A 21716-nucleotide genomic window follows, 5' to 3' on the forward strand; every position below is an offset into this window, starting at 1 on the left:
TTTCATCCTCTGCCTTATTCCTCGCTCTCCTGTTTATGTCTGTCTGCAGCTAATCTGAATGCCCCCAACTGTTCCTGCCTGTCTCAAACTCCTCATATTCTGCCACCAGAAAAACCCTGCACAGGCGTTTTTCCTGCCCCCCCTTTCTTCTAGCTGTATATACATAATAAATTATGTACTAAATCTGTTAAGAAGAGAAAAAAAAAGCGCTGTCGCCAAAACAGTTAAAACAACGTACGCTCAGACTAAGAGTCAGCAGCAACTGTAATCATAAAGCATGGGGGGAGAAGGGGGGAGAAAAAGAGAAGAGACTGTCGCCTAACAGCCTTGCTAGCACCAAGCTTTTTATTCCAACAGGTTTGATAACTTTACTTTAATGTTCACAATATATAGCTCATTACCAATAAAAGAAAGGTGCCACTCATCATGCTGAAAGAATTGAAAATCTTCTTTGTTTATGTCACTATGAGCTAACCAACTTAAACCATTGATGCTACAAAAGCGCTGCAACTCTCTGCTTACTTTTCTCCTGGCTCTTTCCACGGCTGTGAATTTTTCTGCTCCCCTCCAGACTCTTTTGGGCACTAAAGCTGTTAAGATTACTTTCGTTCCGGCCCATGATTTAATGATCAAGTCTAAATCAACTTTCATCTCTATCAATAAACCTAGACCTGACAGTTGAACAAGGTCGTTTTCCCCCCAGTGAATGAGTAAAACATCAGGGTGGCTTTTAATTGATATTAACTCATTTAAACAAGGCATTAATTGGCCCCACTTCATGGCCCCTTTATCCCACCAATCAATTTTTATCTCGTCGGAACGAAAACCTAGATTTTTTCCAAAATGTCTTTTCTCTGCCTGTTTCGCAGCCCACGTTACAAAAAAGTGTCTAATTATCCAAATGTTCTTGGAAGCCCCTGTATGACACAGAATTTGACCTAAAAAGAAACACAAGGTTATTTTGAGCTGAAATTAAACAGCTTGGAGATTTCTGATTTATCTTAAACAACAGTCGGAAGACCAACGGCCTAAATTCTTAACTTCTTTAATGGAAAAACCCAACCTGTTTGCTTCGGAAGCAGCGCCTATTCTAAAAGAGTGAGTACCGAAACAATAAGGGTTAATTCCAAACTTAAACAAAGCTTTTCTCAATACAGCCAGAACCTAGGAAGCCTTAAGGTGGGATTGATCTTGGTGCCTACAAACAAACGCAGACGAAGCCTGTTGCTCTGAAATCAAGCCAAATTCTTACCGAGCACAACAAACCTCCCAGCTTGTGTAGGATAACTTTAGCTCCCTTACTCACCTGGTCTGTCTTGGATTTTTGAAGAAAAATTACAATTGCATCTTTGGAAACTTTCACATTCCAAACTTTAAGGTCAACAGTATTAAATCTGCCTAACAGTTCTGAAATTCTGAAAGCCCCCCAAAATAGCCAACATATGCATAGTTTAAAAAGCAAGAATTCAAAATGAGAGAAACAAATAACAGGTAAAACTTGTAAAATTCTGTAAAATAACTTCAGGGAAATAGGTTCCCAGATGAATTGTCCTCCCTTTTTCTCCTTTGCCCATCCTTGCAGGAGCCTCCTGCCTGTTTGGCCGCCAAAAACATTAACCATAAACATTTATATCTGCCAGTTTACCAGCTATTGTTGTAGCTGAAATGATACGTTCTATATTGGTCATGATAAAATCAATAACATCCTCTCTACGTTTTCGTAGGCCTTTCACACTGTAAGGACTATAAGAAGCACCTGAAGCTAGAAATTCTTCCCATGCTCTTCTGTAAACTAGTTTGGTACTATCAGCCAGTGATTTCTCAACTAGGTGCTGTACTTTTAATCTGCTAGATCCCATGCCTCTTGAGGAACCTGAATTTTCCGGGCGTCAAACCACAGAATCTCTGGCACTGAAAACGAGATAATGCATCTGCGAAATTATTATCTGCTCCTGGTAGATGTTTTACTTTAAAGATTATATTATGCATTAAGCAACCTAGCATAAATCTTTGGAGTAACTTCAGCAGATTTTTTTTTTTGCTTTTTGTCCGTTAACTAGATCGACCACTGTTGTATTGTCAACGTGAAAAACAACTGTCTTGTTCGCCAGCTTAGAGCCCCATATGCTAAAGCTACCAATAATGCAATGAAGTAGAAAAAAGGCAATGCTTCTTTTTCCCGCAATCCACTTGTCTGGTCATTTCTCTGCACAACATCTGCCTTCCCAGAAAAGACCAAACCATTGGCACCTGAAGCATCTGATAAAATTTGACTAGACCACACAAAATCCTTATTTCGTGACCAAATAGTAACACCACTGAAAGCTCTCAAAAACAGCAACCAAACTTCAAAATCAGCCCTCATGTCTGCAGAAATTCTGATTCTATGGTGTGGCAAAGTAGCTCCAGACATTGCAAAACCCAGCCTTCTGCAAAAGGATCTTCCTGCTTTTACCACTCTACAAGCAAAATTTAACTGACCCAACCGACATTGTATTCGACGTAAAGACAATTTTGGTGATAGCTTGCATGTTCTAAAAGAACTATGATCTCATTAACCTTTTTCTCTGTTAATCTTGCTTCCATTTTAATAGTATCAATTTCAATGCCAAGAGGCAATTAGCTGGACCCTCAGTCTTTTCTGCTGCTTGTGGTACACCTAGGTCCCTAGCTAACGCCTCAAAATTCTCCAAGGCTGCCTCACATTCGTGTGAATCAGCTGCACCAATGAACAAAAAATCATTTAAATAGTGGGTAACATTTTCGTGACCAGTCCTGAATGAAAAAAGCCATTATATGAAAGAACTAAACATTTCAAAAAGCTTGCATGAAATGGCACAAACCATAGGTAATACCTTGCCCACAAAAAACTTATCTTCAAAATGAATGGCTAGCAATTCAAAATCCAAAGGGTAAACTGGGAAGAGATGGAAGGCTGATTTGATATCGCACTTAGCTAGCAGTGCATTACAACCCACTTTCCTAATCAGACTTAAGGCTATGTCTATAGAAGCAAACTGGACCATGGTGTTGTCTTTTGCAATGAAATCGTTAACAGAAAATCCTTGTGGCCATGAAAGATGTTGTATCATTCTAAATTCACAAGTAGCCTTCTTGGGAACTGCCCCCAAAGGAGATACCATAAGGTCAGATAAAGGCCATGAAGAAAAGTGGGTGGCCATCCTTCCTTCCACTACTTCTACCTGTAGCTTTTTCCTAACTACTTGCGGGTACTCGTATGCTGAATTAAGATTCTTAGCAAACGTACGACAACTAGGCCCCTGATAGCCCAATCTGAAACCTTCTTTGAAGCCCCATTCCAATTTAGCTGCTTCCTCTCTGCAGGGATAACATTTCAGCAAAAACTCAGGGTCTCTATATTAATTGGTGTAAAAGCATTTGTAACCAGATTGGAAATTGTTGCCCCTTCCTCTACCTTGGCCAAAACCTCACCAGTTTGCCTGTTCTCCAAAACATTGCAAAATGGTATGTTTGCCTCCAAATTTTGAGCACTCGTGTTTATACCTGCAAGGGTTCTTTTGGCAGTATCCTCGATTTAAATTCCAGCAGGCACCTGAGTTAGCTGTTTGTGGCTTGTTCCAAACTCCCACCCCCCCCGGGGTGGGTCTAGAGGGAAATGGGCGGTGAGAAACCGCCAAACCATTGGCTGTGTGCATAGTTGGGGAGGTCTATGAGGATACATCCACTGAACCCATAGCTCATCAACTTCCCCCTATGGTTTGTCAGGGATAAGCATTCACCTGGCTCTAAACTCTTCATCGTAATGAAGCCAAGCAAAACCCCCAAATTCCATATGAGCTTTTCTGATGGTATACATGTATTTAAAAATTGATACTGCTCTATCAGGAAACTTTTCGCAATAGACACTATCAAAAATCAAGAATGCTGATATCCACGTATCAATGTTAGTAGGCACCCTAGGCCTTTTCGCTAGCTCCCAAGCCTCTTCTCTAGACCCTTCCTTTGATGGAATTTCTCTATGGAGCAGTTTAAACACATCTATAAACTCTCCCTTTCAAATTTTATCTTTGGAATTTTCACTCAAATGAGCCCCCAAGGGCATAGCATAGAAAGACCCATATAAGGCAGCTACTTTAAACCCTCCATTTTCGATTTTTCTTCTTTATCTTCATTACATTTTTCCGAGCTCTCTTTCGCCCCAATAGAATCAACCTTACCCCCATTTGTTTTGTGGTCTTTATCTGGTTTACTATTGATATGACATTTTTCTGTTTCACTGTTTGCTAATGAGCCATCAGTTCCTACATTTTTGTCAGCAACATTGAATTCTGCCATTTTCGCTTTCTTAAAATTTAATCTTTTATCCAAACAACAACCCTGGGTCTCACCTGTTCCTATTGTTTTGCCCATTTCCAATGCTGGTCTTTTCTTTCTCACCCAGTCTTGACTTCTTTTTTCCCCTCTGCGACCATTTGAAGCATTCCCCAATTCTTTTTCCTGAAAAATATGATCTTTGGACACATTTTTAGCGCCCCCCAAACCATTCTGATATCCCCTTTGAAAAAACTCCATTTATTATCATCAATTTCCCCCTCTTCAAAATCTTCGACTTCATCATAATCTACCACCCCTTCCAAACGCCGATCAGAATTTAACTAGCCCCCAAACGGAAATTCGCCATACCCCACATCACCATTATACGACCACCAATCAATTGGTCTTGCATTAAATAATGAAAGCTTGGGATCCAACGACGATGAGAAGATTGCGCCAACATCCTCCCTTTCCTCAGCCTGATACTCACAGGGCGTTTTTGACCTGCTTAGGGACTTCTCACCGCACTTTGTGCCATTCTGCGGTGTTCTTCCATCGTGGGTCTGCAAGCCACTATAACTTGCAGACTTCGGAAAATGTTTATCCTTGTGTAAGCTTGGGACCCTGTCCACTTCACTAGGAACCCAAACCCACGTTCCTGTGGTTTCTGGGGGACTAGAGCTCTTAATGGTCATTACACCATCACTATCTAAAACCTTCTTCGCTAACACTGCGCTATACTCATGTCCATCTGACTTATTTTGCCCACTTTTATCTCCTTTTTTGATTTTTCCCTTAATGAAATCCTCAGCAGTTGACAAAACAGCTGACAAAACATTATGCCCTAATGCAATATTGCCTGAACTGCGACACAACATGGGGGATAAGCTTCTCTCTAAAGAAACTGGTGAAAAACGAATTTCCTTAATCTGAGCAGACTTACCAAAAAATATGAATGGGCCTTTTCTCAAAAATAATTATCTGACGAGTATTAAACTTGTCTAAATTCATTTCATTTGGCATTAGACCACCAGGGGTTAAAGCGGAGCTGACTAGAGTTCAATTAAACTCCCCTTAAATCGTTTTAGCCCCTTTAAGGAGCTTGCCTCTGCCTGCCCTATTCCTTCTCAATGCGCGTATAGGCGCCTGGCACCTCCCATGCCTCAGAGCCACAGAGACTTCCATCGGGGCAGAAGTAAGAGGCTCAAAAGCGTGCTCCCCCTTCTTTTGTGAAATAATATTTGAAACCGCACCGCTGGGAGAAGCGTCACTCGAAGAGCAGGCCATAATTGCGGCAGATACGCCGTGGGCCGCAGCTCTTTTCCCGCGCTCAAAAGCCTGCCCAGGCTTGCGATAATACGTCGGGCTGCAACAAATCTTCCGCCCGGCGTCACATAATATTTTCAAGGCTTCCCTGACTGCAGTGGCCGTTCAGCCATCGCGGCGATAATTAAAATTTCAAGAAATGCCCACAGCAACAAACGGAGACAGCAAAAGCGCTTAGCCCTACCTGAACTGCCTGCGCCTAACTGACAAAAGAGCCAACGGTCAACGTTCTAACAACCAAGCTCACGCGCCACCAATCGCGCTATAACTGCCCTGGCTTGAACTATTCGCCCGAAGCAGCTCGGTGGTGGACATTCTGCGAATGCCACCCTCAGGAGCCCTCATTTTAAGGGGGTTTGGGTCGGCAATGAAAGGATGGTCAAGCTTAGGAAGAACTAGCTGTCACCGCCACCACCTGCACCTTTAAACACACACGCGGTAGTTAGGCAGCGATTTCCACGCACAGCTGTTTTTGCTGAAAGGTGAATGTTGGGATTGAAAACAAAGCAGACATATTGAAAAATTGGTAACATGAATGTTTGCTTTTTGCTTCAGTACATGCTGTACGCAAGGAACGAATGGCGAGGCTCTGGCTGTTTTATGTGGAGAATACATTTGGGTCTCAGGTTTTAATTGCTTCTTTCAGTACATAATCAGAAAAGTACACACTGCAGTCCCATCAGTCGAACTGCCCTTTCCCGCTGTTCTCTTGCTGTCGTGCGTCTATCTTAAAATACTTCATGTGCCCTTTCAGTAGACTTTCCAGCAAACATGCACTGAAATTACAGATGTTTTGTGATAGATGAGGTAAGCGGGACCAAAAGCGCGACATTAGAGAGGCAGTCTGTCACTGGCGAAGAAAATAGCGCCCGAGGCTTCTGCTCTACAATCACACACTACAATATATTTCAATGAAATACAAGTGTATTATAAAGCTCACATTGTATTGTATTGTAACTATATGGCCCTTACTACCTGTATGTGGGGTGCAGAAGCGCTTGCCTGCATGCGTAGCACGCTACACTGTGTATGGTGTGTGGTTGGAAGGGAGATGTCTTTGTTTTGATCCTGTGTGGGCTGTGTTTCCATGTTGTGTGTGAGGACCACCTAGGTGGGTTTATTGTGTTATGGGACACAGCGCTTAGCAGTGTGATGGATGAGGAAGTATGAGAGACAGGCACACAGTTTATGGTATTTAGTAAGCTGGCAGCTGTGAGCAACTCTGCAGGTCTGAAGAGGTATTGTAGTGGTTTACCTCTGACAGAATGCTTCTCCAGAACCCAGGGTTAGGAGTTTTTTTGGACTATTGTTGATTATTGTTATTACTCTTAAGGAAACAATGCCATGCAATTTACTCCAATTTCTATGTCGTAGATAAAATTAATAGGAGTTAGGGATGAACTTTAATGGAAGCTGGGGGAATATGAGTTCAAGCATTGGCTGGCAGTATTAATGGATGAGCTACAGGCGAAGAGGTATTGTTAGGTTGCAGGAGTATGATTTTAAAGGAGATGTTGTAATCTCGGAAATGAGGTGTGGGACATTTGTAGAGACAATAATAGGGATTAGGGCAAACAGGCACGTGATTTATATTAGGCTGTGGTCAGAGAGAGGAGGCATGCAGAGTCTGGAAAAGGAGAGGATAGAGAGGGAAGAAAGAGGAGAGCTCACAATGAGAAGTTTTATGGCAAAGCCAGTTTTCATGCAGGGCTTTTAAGAATATTGTGGAGCCTACTTGACATCGACAAAGGGGCAATTGTGCAAAAGTTTTTTTGCGCACATCTGTCTTGACACATGCACACATGAAGTTAATTCCCTGATTAGCATACAAATTGAGAAAATGTCATGTACACTGGTTGTATTACCCATCGTCCCTTGCACAGAAGCTAAAACAAAGAGCTTTCTAGGAGAATTCCCCTTACTTACTGCAAACTCCCTGGACATTCTTCTGTCCAGAGTAACTTCTGGTTCCCCTACGGACCCCGCCCCTCCACAACACCTCTCACTTGTATACAATACAATTGGCCCAGTTATCCTAGACGTATTAAACTCTTCCATCACATCCGGCACAGTACCCCGGGCTTGGAAATGTGCTCAGGTTAGAGCCCTCCTAAAAAAAAACAACCTCGATCATTCCAATATGGCTAACTACCGCCCCATCTCTCTCGTCCCTTGGCTGAGCAAACTTAATGAAAAACATATTAACTCCACATTAGTCCACTACTTGGAAGCTAACAACCCGCTTCATGTCTCTCAAACAGGGTTCCGCCCTCAGTTAGGCACAGAGACGGCCCTGCTAGCAGTGACTGAAGAAGCCAGAAGACTTTTGGACCACGGCGGCTCGGCAGCTATCATCCTGCTAGACCTCAGTGCCGCCTTTGACACTGTTAACCATAACATCCTGCTCGAGCGGCTGGCAGATATGGGAGTGGGAAAGATGGCACTCACTTGGTTTCAGTCCTTCTTAAAGGATCGATTCTTCCAAGTGTTTGAGGGGACCACTACATCCAATCGATAGCCACTCAGCTGTGGGGTTCCACAGGGTTCGTCCCTGAGCCCCACGCTTTTTAATGCCTATATGGCACCACTAGCTGAGCTAGTCCTCCCATTCGGTATAAAAATCATTACCTACGCAGACGACACCCAACTGGTGGTGGCATTAAACCACCCTGAGGGCTCTTCCTGCGCTCTAGGTTCCTGCCTAGAGGCAGTAGCCCATTGGATGGACCGTTCCCATCTCAAGCTATATGGGGACACGACTGAACTTATGCTCCTGGGTAAAATTCCATCACCCACCTCGTCACTCATTTGGCCGACCTGTCTTGGCCCCATGCCCATCCCTAAGCAACAGATTAAAAGCCTTGGCATTTGGCTTGACAACTCCCTCTGCTTCAACCATCAGGCCACCAAGCTCTCTGCTACTTGCTTTGGCCTGATGCGGATGCTTAGGAAAATTCTTCCTCTGCTCCCTTTTCAGGCTAGGAGGATTATGGTTCAGGCCCTAATTCTGTCCCGCCTGGATTACGGGAACGCACTATATCTAGGTGCCCCTCAGTCTACTCTCCACAGACTTCAAGTAATCCAAAACTGTGCGGCGCGCCAATTGCTCCAAATTCCCCGTAGACAAACAGCAAAACCTGCTTTGAGGTACCTCCACTGGCTGTGAAGTACTGGGTATTTTAGACCCAGCGGTGCAGGGGCACACACCCTATGACTTCTGGGTTCACCCTGTTCCAGACCTACAGAAACACAGAGTCTTCTGGGTGAAGTCAAAGATTCGTTTATTGGCTGCAGACCAATTACAGGTATCCTAGAAGTACAACAGCGTGTATGTTCTCAGGAGACTGCTGAAAATCATAGGAACGGGCTTCTCCTTAAATACAAAATATCATGCTTCAGGCACACATTCCTTGGTTCACGATATGGCCATTACAAGTATACATTACAAACGAAAAAGCAGAGTCATGATGACCATCCCACATTCCAGTTCGGCCAGCCCACAATGATTTACACAGTAAGGTTCAGATCCCACATCGGATGTCAATAGACCCCCCCCAATAAACATGAGCATCTCCTGTTTTGGGAAACAAGTCATAAAGCAGGAACAAGCAGGTGTGAAAGAGATTAGCCGGAGGATTGTGTAGAATGAAAGGGTTTTATGACGGGTCGAGCCCTGATGCTAATCACAGGTGGACGGAGGAAGGGGAGCTCGTGAGACCGGTTTGACCCGGGGCAGCAGAGCCAGCTGCCCAGGTCACAGAGAAGTCAGAGGAGAAGCCCATGTACTGTGAGGCCCGTATTTACTCCATTATAGCCTATGTGAGGGCAATGACAAGATGGCCACTGCTTCCAAAATGGAACCCGCGTAGTGAAGCAGAATAACGTGTACACAGCGCATTCATAGCTAGAACGATATATAAAGCACTCGTACATGCCGCATTAACGATTTGCGGTTTGCTAATACCAAGATAGACAGGGGTAGGGCCCTGTCCCCTACGCGGTCCCGAATATTAAAGTACGACAGCTGCCCATCCGAGCCAGGATCCATTTCAAAGCTATGTGCCTGGCCCACAAAGCTATCTGGAAAACCGGCTCTCCCATTATTCAGTCCTTGGTCACCCCCTATCATTCCTCTAGGACTCTTCGTTCCAGTTCTGCTTTTCTTGCCACTCCCTTAAAAGTCCGAAGATCTAGGTGGGGTGGACGCTCGTTCTCTCTGAATGCCTCCAACCTCTGGTACGCCCTCCCCTCCACTCTTCGGGGAGAACCTGATCTGTCGGCCTTCCGGAAACTGCTTAAGACACACCTCTTTCTTTCAGCACACTAACATGAGCCTCTCTCTTTTCATGTCTCTCCACTCCGCAAAGCGCTAGGAGGCCTCAGGGTAGCTAAGCGCTATACAAATGCAATTTCATTCATTCATTCATATGTACCACGTAGGTACATATATGAGGAGTTAGGTATTAAAAATCTAGACTTGCTTGCCTGTAGACATAGTTTTTCAATATTTTTCCTCAGTTTCTTGTCCCACCGATATTGTGGGTTTGATATTCAAAGGGCACACCACGTACAATTTCACACGAATGTCATACATTTACCCTATAGCACTCCAAAATGTACAGATTGAGGACACCGTAAGTCACTGAGTAATTTTGTGACAGTGAACAATGATGACTTGTCACATTGTGGTTTTGTACATGACTGCAGAGCCTACACATTTACAGTACATGTTCTAATACCTCCCAGTTCAAAATGTACCTGTTGTGCGGCACTCCCACTTACTAGACACTTATGTAATATTCAATATTTTACCAGGCGTGTGTGGTCTCAGATGTATTTAGTAAGGACTTATGCTACTTTTGGTTTTGTTCTTCAACCAAAGAAATAGTTTAAACTGCAAGCTCATTAGTTATTGAAGTTCTAGATTGTGCTATGACTAGATTTTTGGATTTTTAAAAATAAATATTGTAGATTATATTGCAGTTATAATAACTTAACATCAGGCGATTCTTCTACACAGTCAATAGACTGGTGGTCCGTCGGCTTCCTTCAGATCGATGAACAGATGATGCTGGTCTTCCTCTTTAAGACGCTAGTGAGATAGTGGAGTGTGTATAGTGCACTATAAGTGCTGCTCCTCCACACAACCCTCTGTTAAACTTCCCCTACACCCCCAGGCATCAGGCCGTCAAAATCTTTACTGCAGGAAGGACTTGATATTACATAAACTAGGTATGTATTTATGTATGGGTTATTTCTGTAGCGTGAACCTATCCAAAAGGCAGTTGTACAGGCTCAAAGGCATGCAAAAAGTCAACAGGTGGGATAGTTGGGTTAAAGATGGTTAATGCATTGTGATGTAGTGATCTTCAAAGAGGTGCATTTTCCACTCTTTCCTAAATTGAAGTGGGGTTGGTTTGGCCTTGATGGATACCGCAATGTTGTTCCTAAACTAAACATCAAATCAATAGAGACCTTTCATGAGGCATAGTGTATCGCAGAGGAGATACTGATATAAGTTTTCCATGTTCTTCAGATCCTGACAGTTCCGTTTCTCTCCACCCTCAAACCAAGGAAATGAGCAGGAGTCGATTATTAGTTATTTAAGTTGACACCTTTAATAAACTACAGTGGCATTAATCCCGCCTCAGATGGGTGTCAAAATGCAATTTTGACCCATCTTAGCCAGCTCAGGATCGGGAAACCATTATCATTAGATCACTGTTCCAAATTGTGATCTAGTCCCTTGCAATATGATGCATCTCAACTCACTTAAATAATTGTCTGAAAAATTACAAAGCTCTAACAGAGACCGAACACAGACCGTCTGCTCTGCCGCTCCTGCATGCCTGCACCTTAATGCACCACTGATCTCCGTCCTTGGAGGCAGCTTGTTTTTTTCCCAATTGCCACTCTTCCGGCAGGTTCCATTATTCACACAGAGGCTTGCAGGACTGCCTTTAGCACTGGTGGCGCCCGGTGCAACAATCTCTTTTGGACCCCTTGACCTCTTCCTCAGATTCTCTCACTAACGCCCGGCAAAAGTGACCCTCATCTCTCCATAGCCCCTCTCTCACATACATTTTGTTTGTTTTTAAGCACTGGCAAAGACTCAGCTATCCACATAAAATACAGATCTGTTCTTTGCAGTAGGCATATTAACCCTCAGTGCTAATTAATGGTGAGTCAAAACTGCCACTAGACAAACTCCGATCTCTCTCTCTAGCAGAAATATAAGCCACAAGAGTTATCTTGACATTTTTGTTGCTGTCTGAAAGCTGGACTAACAAGGAGCTCTGCAGCAGGTGTTTTTAAATCATAAGTTATTGCTAAACATAGCGTCCCCACCCACCCTTGAGGTCAGTGACCCCGCCAGGTCAGCGCCCAGTGCGGCTGCATTGGTCGCATTGCCCTAAAGCCGGCCCTGGAGGTTTGCACCCATGGTTGTTTCATTCTCTGAATGTGCAAACTTTTGGTTGCCTACTAATGTATCTTTCTGGACAAGCACTCTTCCTGTGGTTATTTGCATAGGGGCTGCTGTACTTAAGATATTACATTTTGGCTTGGTCCCCTATTTACCTGATGAGCTCATTTTCATCCTCTGTCTGGCCATCTCCTGTTTAACCTCCTACACCTCTTAATGGTGTTGACCACTGGACGCCTGCACTGGTGTTCCATTCATATCTGGCATCTCTATCAGTTGAAATGTGTCCTCTGACCTGCTTTCAGTCCATTCTTTGGATGTTTTCATTCAGCAGCCCTGATGATTAACTTTATATTGAGTTTAGTCGACACACCATCTATTTGTACTCGATAAACTAAATGAAAACATACTCAAAACAGTATTTTTGTATTCTGTAAACAGTCTATACAAAGCCATATTTTGATTATATTTTGGAGTTCCCCTTGTTCTTACACTTGATTTTTTCTGAATACTTTGTTTGAGTCACTTGTGAGCCTCAACCACAGTTTGTCACCCATTCACTCACCAAAGCATGGTCCATAGTTTGTATTAAAGAAAACTATCTGTATGTTGGTACCTAGCAATTTGCTTTTCTACTAATTTATGTCTGTTGATATGTACTTCTATATAGCTTGTGGTTGCATTTATTGCATTTGTATATTCACTGTCCCCTTAAATAATAATTTTCTGGTCATGCCTAGGAACCAGCAAAAAATAACATATGACACTTCTTCTTGGGCTGTGCCTAACGTTTTTGGTACACTTGTCTACAAGAACACTGCCTGTCCCCATCCATTGCTGTTTCACGCCCCTTCACTGGAACACACCACACCCGTAACAGTTTGATCTAAGAATATTCACTTAGTGCAACTTCAAGGTCCAAGTTAAACCATCACACCCTCCACACTGAGGGCATCATATAGAGTTTAGTAGAATGGGAAAACCGCAGTAAATCAGCACTAATCCCATTCCGCCAAACTCAGAGTTCCCAATCATCATTTAGAGGTGAAGGATCCACCAGGTTTCTGATGGCGGAGTCTCAGCAGGCTCTGACATTGAAAATTATAGCACTGTGGCAGGATCATCTCAGAAGAAGTTGATTACCCATATTTCAAGCCATAGTGGTCATACTCTTTTCTGAAGCTCTGTCAGAAAAAACATCTGCAGAATCAATGGGTGCATTTAGAACCTGAGCAGAACACATTCACAAGTCCTGTTCCTGCTCTCAGAGCGGTCATCACTAAAATGCACATTAGACCAGTACCTACTTATTTTATTTGAGTAATTTGTTAAGTTCTGGGTTGTTAACTAGATCCACTTCTTAGCACTAGATCTTTCAGGGTCAATCTTTTTCGAAAAGAAGTTCTCATTCTGCATCAAAGGGAAACTGAGAGCTGGCAAGCTCCGAGGATTATTTTGGTGTGCATACAATATTAGTTTCCCAGGCGACAGGTTCTATATTGGGCCCTGTCCTTTGAACAGAGGGATGAGTGGTCCATGACACTTATAGCAAGTAGGGAAAACATCTCTGAAGTGGCTCATGTTCAGTTTTGTTTTGAAATTTATCAAGCCTATTTGGTTTCTTAGGTGCGGCATTAGCGAATTACACAAGCATGTATCTAGTTTGGATAATCAGATTTGCTTTGAAGAAGTTCACGGGGGATGTGTAAGGTGAAGTTAGATTTTGTAGATAGTTCACACCCATTTCAAGCCCTCTTCCTTCCAAGTTCTCATGTTCTGAATATTGTGCATGGTTGTTTGAATTTGAGCCAATGGAGTTCTCTTAGAACTGGGGTTATGAGCTCAGATCCCTTGAGCCTAAGGTAGAGTTTGGCTGATTGATTTTGAATCCTCTGAAGTTTAACTATGCCCTTGTTGCATTCTCCTGTGTAGACTGTATTGCAGGCTTTGATTCATGATAGGACTGAAGTCGTGGTGAGTTTCAGCCTGATACCCCTCAGGGTCTGGTTTGTGTCATATAACTTTTCAAAATAAAATGTCTGTGTTTGAGAAGAAGAGTGATCCTTTTCAGCAACATAAGTTGGTCATTGGTGCTTTTGATACTGTTGCAGTCTAGTTTCTACAGGAGTTGTGTGAATTTAGGATTTTCTCACTGGTTGAGCTGGATGTGGGGAATCTCTTAACTCCTTTTATCATCTGCAAGGTAGACTGCTTATATCAATATTGCCGGTATCAGAATTTTAGGGGCTTTTTTTCTATTCAGGTGATGATAGCTTTCTTCATCCATGTTAGATGTGCTTCAGGCATGTTGATATAATTGTATCTGTATTGTCATGGGATACCCCAAGCAGAAATTGATTAGAATGTTGTTTGTGTACATTTGAAATTTAAGTTAGAACAAGGAGATGAAGTGTGCCCGAGGTCTCAAACAGGTATTAAAACATAGTGGATGATCCCTTCTGCGAATTTCCATGTGGGGCAGAGTACAGGCGGTAAGGATGGTTACACAGCCCCGCTTCACCTACACCTTGGGAATGCTACCCATTGTAGTGCCTCTAACTACTCTATGCCTCATTGACACCCGAATGCGAGCCTTCGTTTGGGGTTCCAGTTGCTCCCGCTTAGCCACGTCCAAACCTATGGCCCACCACTCCTGTGGTGGCCTGGTCCTACTATCTGTAAAACACTACTCTTTAGCCCTTTATCTCTCTCAGCTCACCTATCTGTTTCCAGATACAGAGAAACCCCCGCAGTGGGTCGCAATGGAACACTCACTCCTCACCTGTTGTGATGGCCTTAGCTCCCTATACAGGGACCACACCCCCCGAACTACTCCTCAACATCTGGTGATACAGGCTACACATAAGGCATGGTACTGTGCTCACCGCCTTCTAGGCGTGGACCACAATCTAGACACCAAGGCACCGATATAGGGCAACAACAGCATCTGTATAAACGGCCAAAAACTCAATTCGCCATGATGGAAGGTAGCGGGCATAAAAATCCTGGATCAGGTATTACTGGACAGCGACTTGAAACCTTCACGCGAGGAATTTGGATTACACCCGCAGCAGGCCTGTCAGGACCTGCAGCTACAGCACTGTCTGAGGTGATGTTTTGGTCCTCGCCCTTGGATCCTGCAATACTCGCTGATAGTGGACTATCTGTCGGAGTGGGGCCGGCACAAGGGGGCAATGTCAGACTCTAAGGCACACTTACAAACCACCTATTCTCACAACCTCTCTTGCACGGCGGCCACGCAAAGTGGCAGACCCGCTTACAATTCACCATTGAAGATGAGGACTTGGTGGAGGTTATAGAGGCCCTGGACAAGGCCCGGTTGAAATTCTGTCTTTTTAAGACCCTTCATGAGTGGTACTGGACCCCTACAAAGCTGCAGAGGGTCGGCTTCCTTCCTTATTCAAGGTCTTAGAGATGTCTGGGTGTACGCTGCGACCTTCCCCACATTCTTTGCTAATACCCTTCTTTTCAACCTTTCTAGTCCTATATCCAGGACACCCTGGGAGGGTCCATACATCCTTCTGCACGACATCAGAGACTCCTTAAACATCACTCACCCACAACGCCGCCTCCTACACATAGCGCTATCCACAGCCAAGCTTTGCATCCTTCGGCAATGGAGGTCAACCACTTCCCCCTCGCAAGAGGACTGGATGATGATGATCAATTTAGAGATTTCTCACTGGTTGAGCTGGATGTGGGGAATCTTGTACCTCCTTTGATCACTTGCAAGGTAGACTGCTTATATTAATATTGCCGGTATCAGAATTTTTGTTTTTTTCTTCTATTCGGGTGATTATAGCTCTCTTCTTCTATGTTAGATGTGCTTCAGGCATGTTGATATAATTGTTTCTGTATTGTCATGGGATTCCCCAAGCAGAAATTGATTAGAATGTTGTCTGTGTACATTTGAAATTTAAGTTAGAACAGGGAGATGATGTGTGCCAATGGTCTCAAAAGGTATTAAAACATAGTGGATGGCCCCTCCTGGGAAGTTCCATGTGGGGCAGAGTACAGGTGGTAAGAATGGTTACACAGCCGCGCTTTACCTACACCTTGGGAATACTACCTATAGTAGTGCCTCTAACTACTCTACACCTCATTGACACCCGAATATGGGCCTTCATTTGAGGTTCCAGCCGCCCCCACTTAGCTGCATCCAAACGTATGGCCCGCCGCTCCTGTGGTGGCCTGGGCCTACCGTCTGTAGAACACTACTCTTTAGCTCTTTATCTCTCTCAGCTCAACTATCTGCTTCTAGACTCTTACTTAGGTTTCGGGTGAATAGGACGCCAACCCAGCGAACTACTGTATTGATTGCTCTCTTGTTTTATTTTTTGCTACTTTGTTTAAAAAACGGGGGAAACCTTAAAAAATAAAAAACGAATCTCTTTTTAATCTTTTTAAATGTCTGTTGGGCATTCTCAGGGGGTTTAATACGCGCTGCGTGTAGGCAGCTTGATTTCACTAGGGCAGCCTTTTTGTGTTGTGGGGGTGTTCGCGCTGCTTCATTGGTGACTTTGCTTCCGCCTGGCTTTTGGGACATCTGCCTGGGTCGGAAGTTGGTAGGTTGTCTTTCCCGACTCTAAGGTTGACCGGGGGGATATAAACGTCATTGCACAGCGGCCGTGCGTTACTCTAACTTAGGTTTCGGGTGAATAGGACGCCAACCCAGCGAACTACTGTATTGATTGCTCTCTTGTTTTATTTTTTGCTACTTTGTTTAAAAAACGGGGGGAAATTTAAAAAAATAAAAAACAAATCTCTTTTTAATCTTTTTAATCTTTTTAAATGTCTGTTGGGCATTCTCAGGGGGTTTAATCCACGCTGCGGGTAGGCAGCTTGATTTCACTAGGGCAGCCTTTTTGTGTTGTGGGGGTGTTCGCGCTGCTTCATTGGTGACTTTGCTTCCGCCTGGCTTTTGGGACATCTGCCTGGGCCGGATGTTGGTAGGGTGTCCCTCCCGCCTCAATGGTACACCGGGGGGATTTAAACGTCATCGTACAGCGGCCGCGGAGCGGACACGCGCAGTGGGTGCGCCAAAGGCGTTCCAAAGGCAAGCCCGTCTGCGCCCGTCCGTGCCTGGCCCATGCCTAGGGCCAGGGATGCTGCCGGGGTGAATCCCACCCGTGTCTCTGCCTCTAGGATTGTGCATAACAGGCAACAGTTATGAGCGTTGAATGACTATGGTAGGTGCGGTGCACTTTTTGATATAAATACACAGGATTGTATCAATCATTTTATTTGTCAAGTTTGCGGTTGCACTTACAATAGTCCAAATTGCTACCAGGCCTCAGCTAACTTTAAACAAACGCTCACTGAGGAACCAACACTGTGCCTATACTAGGATGTCTGATTAATGCACGCTCCCTGTGTAAACATGCATCTGAATATGCCCTATTTATTGAGGTGCATGGTATTGATGTAGCATTCATTACAGAGACTTGGGGAGACATCTCATCTGACCCAGATTTAGCAATGGCAGTTCCTCCTGGGTATATATTACACAGGCAGGACCGAGTGGGCAAACGAGGGGGAGGTCTGGCAGTTCTGTTTCCCTGCACCTGGAAAGGAGTTTTCACCTCCTAACATAATGATCACCATTTGGAGTCCTTACTTTTTAAATTGTTGATTGATAGTCGTCATACGTTCAATGGCCTGTTGTGTTACCGGCCTCCAGGCACACGGGCTAGTTTTTTAATGGACATTGGTCTGTCTTTAGATACCCTGGCTCAATCACGAGACTTCACTCTTTTGGGTGATTTTAATGTTCACTTGGAGGACCCCCTAGACAACGATGCAGTAAAGTTTTTAGACATTGCTAACAGTATGGGGCTCACCCAGCGGGTATCCGGGGACACACATTTGGCCGGGCATTTGCTGGATGGTATTTTTTCAAATAATGATCTTTTGGAGTGTTTTCCACCTTTACCAATTGTCTGGCCGGACCATAAAGCTGTCATGTTTTCCTTCCCAGTTCAAAAGTCTCATTCAAAAAATAGAATAAACAGATAGTGGAGATTGATCCGCCCTTGGAATAAACTAATGTGTATCTGTTTCAAAATGTTTTGGCTAAAAATATCCCACCACCTCAAGACGACCCTAATAAAGCTGTGGCAACATTTGAGGAAGGGTTAAGGAAGTCAATCGATCATAGCCTGCCGGCTAAGTGTATCTCGAGCCATAGATCCAGGCTCTCTGACCCATGGTACACCGAGCAGCTCAGGAACAAAAAACAAAAATATCCTCGCCTGGAAAGGAGGTGGAGATTATCTTTCAGTATGGAAAATAAAGCTGACTATAAAGTAGCATTACTGGAGTATAAAGATCTTATTAATAAAGAAAAAACGAGGTTTTATACTACGGCGATAATGACAGCTAAAAATTTGTCTAAAGAGCTTTTCTCAACAGTGAAAAGATTGGCCAAATGTGTTGTGGCAACTGAGTTTCCGAAAACTCTGTTATTTTGCGATAGAGTGGCCATTCACTTTCAACAGAAAGTTAAGGAGGTCTATGATAGCCTTGCTGAAGCGACAACGCATGAACTAATGACATTGTCGGCAGACTCAGCTAAAACTAAGACTGCCTACACTGAGTCAGGTTTTTGTGCGGTGGGCGGTTATAGCAAAAATACCTCTGAGTTATCTATGTTCGGTCCTTTGTCATTGGAAGCAACAATAAAATTGATAGAATCGATCAAATCAGGTTCTCCTCTGGACCCTTGCCCACCGAAAATCTTTCATCTTTTGCCGGAGACTTTCGCATCTTATTTGACGCCTATTTTGAATAAAATGTTTTCATCTGGCATTTTCCCCACTTGCTGGAAGCTGGCCTCTGTGCTCCCTCTTTTAAAAAAAATCAAATTTAGACGTTACCGATCCGAAAAACTATCGTCCAATTTCTAGGCTGCCACTACCGGCTAAAATAGCGGAGAAAGTAATGAATAACAGCCTATCAGAATATATTGATAAGAACAATTTCCTTGACAACACTCAATTTGGATTTTGTAAACATCATAGCAAAGAGTTGGCCCTAATCACAGCCTCGGAAATGATCAGGCAAACTGTCGACCGGGGGGGCAATGCAGCACTTGTGCTGCTAGACCTCTCGGCGGCTTTTGACACTGTAAACCATCAGAAACTCTTGGAAGTTTTGAGGGGGATCGGCGTCAAAGGGAAGGCTCTTATGCTATTTAAGTCATTTCTGTCTGATAGAGAGCAGTTTTTGGCCTTAGATAATTTTAGGTCACCAAATTTTACACTACCCTGCGGGGTTCCGCAGGGATCATCTTTGAGCCCCACACTTTTTAATATTTATGTTGCACCCCTGGCGAAACTGATTAGATCTCTGGGGTTCTCTGCTGTCTCCTATGCGGATGACACGCAGATCATTGTTTCAGTGTCCGGAGATCCCACTTACACTGTGAAGAGTTTCCATTCTTGCCTACGTCAGGTAGGGAAATGGATGGCTTCTAACTATTTAAGGCTGAACTCTAGTAAGACGGAGGTTCTACTGTTCGGGGCTCATGCTAATTTTTGGTCACCAGATCTCTGGCCCCTAGAGCTGGGTCCACTTCCTAAACCAGTGACCAAGGCTAAGAATTTGGGAGTCATTTTTGACACCAAACTGTCTTTTGAGCATCATGTTAATCAGGTTACTTCTTCTTCCTTTCATACATTACGAATTCTGCGAAAAGTTCTTCCTTTCATTCCTGCCGAGCTTCGTAAGTTGGTGGTCTCAGCACTTGTTCTTTCGAGAGCCGATTATTTCAATGGGCTCTTCATTAATCTTCGTATAAAATGTCTGGCCAAACTTCAGGTTGTTCAAAATGCTGCGGCCAGGCTTCTATTGAACATCCCGAAGTATAAATCAGTCTCTTCGGCATTGAAAGACCTCCACTGGTTGCCAATAAGGAAACGTATAGAGTTTAAGGCCCTCTGTATTGTTTTTAAATCCATCCATGATATAGGACCAGGTTTCCTAAAACAGAATCTGATACGCTATTTCCCAGCACGAAATCTTCGCTCCTCCTTGTCCAATGATCTGGTTGTCCCCAAGGTAAAAAGATGCTCTTGGGGAGGGAGAAGTTTTCTGGTAGGTGCTGCTAGGCTGTGGAATTCACTTCCGTCTTATTTAAAGCATGAGAACAATCTGTAGGTGTTCAGGAAGGCATTAAAGACCTGGCTGTATAATCATTGAGATATGTGTATTTCCTCTCCAAAAGAGTAAGCGCCTTGACACCCTCGGGTGATTGTTTCGCGCTTTATAAATTGCCTTTTCATTTCATTTCATTTCATTTAATTTCATATGCCGGACCCCCTGCTGTGGGTCGCAATGGAACGCTCACTCCTTACCTGTGGTGATGGCCTTGGCTACCTATACGGGGACCACACCCCTCAACTATCCCCTTCGTATCCAGTGATACAGGCTACACATAAGTCATGGTACTGTGCTCACCGCCTTCTAAGCATGGACCACCGTCTACACACCAAGGCACCAATATGGGGCAACGACAGCATCCGCATAAACGGCCAGAAACTCAATTCACCCTGATGGAAGGTAGCTGGCGTAAAGTCCCTGTATCAGGTATTACTGGACGGCGATTTGAAACCTCTATGCGAGAAATTTGGGTTACACCCGCAGTAGGCCTGGCAAGACCTGCAGCTACATCACTGCCTGAGGCGATGTTTTAGCCCTCGCCCTTGGGCCCTGCAATACTCTCTGATAGTGGACTATCTGTCGGAGGGGGGCCGGCACAAGGGGACAATGTTAGACTATATGGCACACTTATGAACCACCTATTCTCACAACCTCTCTTGCACGGGCTCCACGTAAAGTGGCAGGCCCGCCTACAATTCACCGGTGAAGAAGAGGACTTGGTGGAGGTTATAGAGGCCCTGGACAAGGGAACCCGTGAGGTCAGGTTGAAATTCTGTCTTTTTAAGACCCTTCATGAGTGGTACTGGACCCCTACAAAGCGGCAGAGGGCCGGCCTCCTTCCTGATTAAAGGTCTTAGAGATGTCCGGATGTACGCTGTGACCTTCCCCACATTCTTTACGAATGCCCTTCTATTCAACCTTTCTGGTTCTATATCGAGGAACACCTGGGAGGGTCCATGCCTCTACGCCTTCCCTCACCCCTCCACTCATCCTTCTGCATGATATCAGAGACTCCTCGAACATCACTCACCCACAACACCGCCTCCTGCACACGGTGCTATCCACAGCCAAGCTGTGCATCCTTCGGCAATGGAGGTCACCCACTCACCCCTCACAAGAGGACTGGATGGTGGGGATGATTCAAACAGCGTCCCACGAACGCGCTATTTACAGCATGCGGGATCAGATGGAGGTGTTTCCAACTTTGCACAGACATTGGATCCCTTTCTTCTGGAGGCCCCACACTAATGTCCTCTCCAGATGTCATCGGCCCACCTGTCCAGATTGTGGCAAATGCCAGTCAGTTCAGCCTCCCTCCCCCCCACTTCCTCATCCCTTACAGAAACTCCTGGTTAACCCCACACATCCCCCCTTACCCACCTGCCTTCCCACCTCCTTTCCTCCCCATGTGCTCCCTTCAACCCTTCCCCTTCTTTCCCACCATTCCTCCCACCTCTCCCTCCCCCACGCTATTCTCTAACCCCTTTAC

This window comes from Triturus cristatus, chromosome 5_1 (genome assembly GCF_964204655.1).
Source record: "Triturus cristatus chromosome 5_1, aTriCri1.1, whole genome shotgun sequence".
Classification (NCBI taxonomy): Eukaryota; Metazoa; Chordata; class Amphibia; order Caudata; family Salamandridae; genus Triturus; species Triturus cristatus.